Source organism: Eumetopias jubatus, unplaced genomic scaffold (assembly GCF_037043125.1).
Source record: "Eumetopias jubatus isolate StellerSeaLion01/CBP00866 unplaced genomic scaffold, mEumJub1_p1.0 scaffold_15, whole genome shotgun sequence".
Classification (NCBI taxonomy): domain Eukaryota; kingdom Metazoa; phylum Chordata; class Mammalia; order Carnivora; family Otariidae; genus Eumetopias; species Eumetopias jubatus.
In genome coordinates this window covers 49,353,559-49,359,864 of record NW_028274821.1, presented here as the reverse complement: position 1 = coordinate 49,359,864, position 6,306 = coordinate 49,353,559, and positions in this window count along the sequence as shown.

Below are 6,306 nucleotides of genomic sequence, written 5' to 3'. Positions count from 1 at the left end.
AGCGGACTCCCCACGGAGCAGGGAGCCCACCGGGACTCAATCCCAGGACCCTGCGATCATAACCTGAGCCGAAGGCAGACGCTTAACTGACTGAGCCACCCAGGCGCCCCAAGACATTTTTTTTTTAATTTAAAGAATACAGGGGGAGGTGGGGGGGATTCATGTAAATATCCAGGAAGATTAGAATGAAAACTAAAAGACTATCTATAAGGGACAGAAATCAGGTTGGCCTCAGACTTTAGACAACACTAAAGTCTAGAAGACAGTGGAAAAAATTATTACAATTGGCGGGGGGGAGGATAGAAGAACAGTTATTTCCCAGGGAATCTCTTCCTGTCAGGTTGTATTTGCTTGGGAAGACAACAGAAAGATATCAAATACACAAAGGTTCAAAATGTATTATCCAAGTACCCTTATCGAAACACTTACTTAGGATGTACTCCATCTGACCAAGAACCAAAGGAAAGTGTTCAATCATGAAGAATCTGGGGGTAAAAGACTCCGCGGTGACCAGCGCTACTACATAAACCAATGATGTTTTCAAAGCAGTTGTTGAAATTATAGTAAACTCAAATGAAAAGTTCAGAAGTAATTCTTAAAAGAAGAGATAGTGTAAAAATAATTCAAGCAAAACAAAATTATTAAAAGTTTAGTAGCAGCTGTCGTTTGATCATGTACCTAATTTTATGTGTCATGAATAGGAACATGAGCTTGGAGCCAAACAAATCTGGATTCTACATCCTCACTATATTAACTGAGGCAAATTATTGATCTTTTTGAGCCTCTGCCTTCTCATCTATTAAATACCCACCTTATGTGTATTGCTCTAAGGATTAAAGGAAAGCACAGACTAAAGCCCTTAAACATAGTAGAGACTGTAAATAAGAGTCCAACTCCCTTCTCCCCAGCTGCATTTACTTTCCCAAGAAAGTCATTCTTTTTAGTCAACGGACTAGAAATCATTTTCATGTTCTTTTTTTTTTTTTTATCTTCATCCATGGTTAATCACCTCTTAGCCATGGCACTATTCTTCCAAGTTCATTCTGTTATTTGTTCTGCCTTCCCTCACATCCTTCAAAAATATGAGCTACCTCAGAGGGCATCCCGTGCAGGTCCACTGCTGTATTAAATTGCCTCACTCTTTTCTTCCTTTACTGGTAGCAGCTAGAATCTTCAACACACATATAGTAGCATCAAGATTGCAACAAAGTGTTTGCCATGGAATGTATTTAATCAGCTAAAGTAATAGTTATTTTCCATGTAATAGATTTTTACTCTTAAAAGTCCACTTTCTGTCTCCTAAGTGAAGCTAAATTTATCCTTGAATTTATACTTATGGAAATTCCTCAGAATGTATATACTTCAAGTGGATTTTAAATTAACAAGAACTCAGATTATCTACATATTTCATTCAAAATTTAAAAGCCCGGATTATATCTATGCTGGTAGTAAAAGTGTTTCTTCAACTGTAATAATCCAGAATTATTTCAGATTTTAATCTATCTTTATAGAGAGCAAAAGAATCTGACCCTCATAGCCCCCTACACCAAATAGGAAACTTGTAAAACTAGATATTCAAGTCATGAATAGGGACTATTTTAACATCCAATATCAACAAAATAAATATTTCCATGTACCTGAAATTGTGTTAATTTGGTGTATCTATTTGATCAAATTAATTGTAGAAATTGTATCAGTATACAATCTAGGAGTTTATTTCTAAAAAAATTAGAGAGTATTTTTCTTATAATTAATAAGCCAAGAAAATAAAAAGAAACATGCATTTGATAACATATGGAATTCATCCATTGATTCAAATTATACTGATATTTTTATAATTTTTGAATTGTAACTTGGCAATTTTTTTATCTACACAGAAATGATGTTTCATTTATGGAATCTATCCCCACCTCTACTACCATGAACTTTTAAAGAGGCTTAGTCTTAAATTAATCTTTCAAAGTACTGTTCATACTAGAATAAAGAATCAGCAGAAATTCACACTTCCCAAAAACTCACATAATGACTCACACCTTTTTCTCTGAATCCTTTCTTTTTTGTCCCCCTGATACATAATAAAGGATAATTCCACAGACTTAAATATCTGCTGGAAGTAGCTTATTCAGTCAGTTTGAGCAGAAAAGTGAGCCTTCCCATTTGTTATAGAAAATACACTCCATGGTTTCACACTCTGGCACTAAATAACCTAATGTATTCTATTGAAAAGCAATACAACTGAACAAATGATCCACAAGGCATTGGACATAAAATAGATGCTCAAATATTTACTGATCCTATACCTTTATTATTAGTGTCTATTATTTTTAGTAGTGAAATTTCAGAAGTATCTTTCTTAGGCATTGCTAAGATCATTATTTCTTCCATATGAGCTACCTGGATCCAAAGATGACAGTCAGAGTGAACTATCTCGCAATTTTTTCTGCTGAGGTAATTTATGGAAAAAGACAACCCATTCTTCATGGGCCCTCTTTACTAGCAAATGCCTGGACAATGTTCATTGTAATCAGAATCATTCCATCAATATTAACCAAAGAAGAAGCAAAACCCTATTAGCTCATCTTAGCATCTTATTAGCTGTAAGAGCTGATTATAACTACAAATCTTGAATTCAGTAATAAAACCATCACAGAGAGGTCCCCAGGTGCCAACAATTTGAGAATGTAATACTGAAAAAAAAAAGAGAACATATGAAATAAGTTCAGTAGTTGGGAGTAACTGGTAAAGTGACCTCAGCAAGAGAGAAATGAGCTGAGTCAATTTTAGATGTGTGTTTATACCCAAGAGGCAGAATTTTAAGTAAGCCAAAGTCAATATAAGATATTGTCAGCTGAGGTTAATATAATACAATCATAACTCAGGGCAAATGCATGGGTTCGCATAATTTTTCTCATCACTTGTTGGATAAAAAAGTGAAATAGTGATCTGGATGGAAACTCATATTTCTCCTTTTTATAATTTTTAATCACAGTCTCTTCTGAGATCTTATATATGGTAACAGAATTTTCTAAAGTTTTTTACACATTTCCATGGAAAAAGGTAAACATTGTTTCCTTCTAAATAGAATCTAATTTTCATCTCTGCTTTGGTAGTTTATTAACTAGCCACAAGCAACTGATTGGAACATTTCTATGAGAATAAATGGTTGTTAACACGTATTATGGAGAGAAAAAAAAATGTGAGAGTAAGCACCTTGGTGGCTCAGGGGAGTGGGAGCATTAATGAAGCATCCCGCCCCAGGTCACTAATTTGCCTCACAAGCAAGTTAGTTCATAATTTCAGAAGTTCTTTGCCATCTGGAGATGGTCTGATGACCTGGGTGAACTGAGCTGCTCTGTCCTGTTCCCCAGGCACTGGTGACCAATGAGCCCTGACTGACGCTTGGCAGGCTCCCGAGGTGGTCAAAGGTTAAATGGACACAGAGAGCAAAGTAGCCTTTTGCACTCCAGGCAGTGACTTCTGGAACAGGTTGGAATTCTCTAATCTCTGAAGAGTTGAATGAAGGAGAAGAATGACTGCATATTCAACACAGTAGAGTTCATGTTAAATGAGCCTTCAGGCCTCATTACTTTCAATACTTTTAAAGTAATTTCTTTTAATTAGTCAATATGGATCTTCTTGTGAAATTGTATAATGCTTATCTGCTATAATTGTGAGCTAAGAGGAATTCCTCAAACAGTGCAATTTGCCCTAGAGAAAGTAGAGTGATAGTCTATGGTCAAATGCCTCAACTCCTCTATTCCTTGGATTTAGACAAAGGTTTTTATAAACTTATCATTCCTGTTTCCAAACAATGCTTAATACACAGCATTGTCTTCTTTTGTAACTAAAACCATAAAGGAAAAAAACATATTAGAGTTGAGGGAAAAAGAGTCCAGGATAAATATATAGAGATAGTATATTTCCTATAAAGTTCCAATGTTACTTCATACACAAATAATGAAAAGTTAGTAGAGTATATGGCTCTTGCATAAATTGAGAGAAAAATATATTGTATAGTTTTAAGAATATGTTTATTTTTAAAAATTTTTGTTCAAAAAGGGGTGCCTGGGTGGCTTAGTTGGTTAAGCATCCGCCTTCAGCTCAGGTCACAAACCTGAGGTCCTGGTATCGCATCCCCATCGGGCTCCTGGCTCGGTGAGGAGTCTGCTTCTCCCTCTCCCCACTGCTCATGCTCTCTCTCACTCTCTCTCAAATAAATAAATAAATAATTCTTTAAAAAAATTTTGTTCAAAAATAATTAGGACAATTTTTAACAGCTTTCACCAAGTAAACAGAAAAGTCGAAATCAACACAATTAACATTTTTCACTGTCCAAAAAGAATGTGTTTCATTGTTTTTCCTTAAACTTTTAATAATAAATAGTTGTAGGCTATAGTACAGATTTCTCCTGGATTTTAGGAAGGTAGCAAGAATACAGCATCTTACTTAAAACATGAAGACTAGGTCCTTTCTTCCAATACAGATGTTACGAGATGAGATAATAACTGTATTGTAAAGTTTCTAGGTTGGGAAGATGTATTAGAAATCACAGGGTTAGGGGTACCTGGCTGGCTCAGTCAGTAGAGCATGTGACTCTTAATCTCAGGGTTGTGAGTTTAAGCCGCATATTAGGCATGGAGCCTATGAAAGAAAAAGAGAGGAGAGGAGAGGAAAGGAGAGGAGAGGAGAGGAGAGGAGGGGAGGGGAGGGGAAGGGAGGGGAGGGGAGGAGAGGAGAGGGGAGGAGAGGAGAGGAGAGGAGAGGAGAGGAAAGGAAAGAAGGAAGGAAGGAGAAAAGAAAGAGAAAGAAAGAAAGAGAGAGAGAGAGAAAGAAAGAAAGAAAGAAAGAAAGAAAGAAAGAAAGAAAGAAAGAAAGAAAGAAAGAAAGAAAGAAAGAAAGAAAGAAAGAAAGAAAGAAAGAAAGAAAGAAAGAAAGAAAGAAAGAAAGAAAGAAAGAAAGAAAGAAAGAAAGAAAGAAAGAAAGAAAGAAAGAAAGAAAGAAAGAAAGAAAGAAAGAAAGAAAGAAAGAAAGAAAGAAAAAGAAAGAAAGTCAGTCACAGGGTGTAAGGTGAATATATTTGGCTCCAGAAAACAGCCAATTCACTCATATATTAAGGTATAATGCAGGAGGTTTTTATTTTATATATCTATATGCAATAGGAATCCATAATCACTGATTTTTTTTTATGTTTTACAAAATTTCCACTGTCTTATCAAAAGTTAAGTTTATAAAATGCTCGTAACACTACCCTTGTCCAATGTGGATTCATATGGACTGAATCCCCTATTCAGTTTCACATTTTTCTTCCTAAAATTTATGAATCTGATTACACATCACTGCTGAGTGACATTCAGAAGATATTACAAGGGCGTCTACTCTACCCCTCTTGTCAAGTGTGTTTGAGCAGAAGGATTATTGATGGAAGCCTGAGACACAGATGAAGAGGAATTAGAGCTGTGAGGTATAGAATTGCAGAAATTGCATCTATACAAATAGCTGAAAGCAAGATGATATTCTGTTCAAATGTTTCCTATTTCAAAGAACTCTCTAGAGTCCCATTTACTCCTGACAAGTACTAACAGTGCTTACAAGTTTTCTTCAACCTGGCGAATTGCTCAAATTAAGAAAATAGTTTTAGTTAAAAAGAAAGCTACATCAGGACTTGAAAGCTGTAGAACAAAAAGTGAAAAGGATTTCATCAGACAATAAGATCTAGCTCTGGTGCCTTAATTTGCAAAATAAAACTATGAAATAACTGATTCTTAACTCCATGCTATCATACAAGAAAATTATTTCAGCTAGCCATAAGCCAGAACCAAAAGATTCCAATATATCCTTCACAAATGACTAAAATATCAGCACTGAGAAAGCATAAGGAGTACATTTCAGGAGATGTAAAATTGCAAATGTCTGCCTCCCTGAAACAACTTACTCCTTCCTATTGCCATATATGGAATGCTATTTTTTTCCTGCGTGTCAATTACAGGATTTCCCCAAGTATGTTTTCCAGATCACTACCGCAACAGGATGTTTATTAAAAAATTCTTTGATAAGCAATGCCAGTGTTAAAATTAGGGAAGCACTGAACTATTCCCTAACTAATTAGCTTTTTTAAACTGCAGGACTGCTCAGAGCTTTCTATATGCTAATATATATGGTGATGATCCATGGTGGGGACATAACATTCAACATTTCCAAACTTATTTAACAATGAAAGCTTGTCCCCCTTTTTTTCATGGAATGCCTTTGACTACTCTTCTAAGGAGTGTATATAACGATTTTGTAGGCTTGAAGTTGAGGTTATTA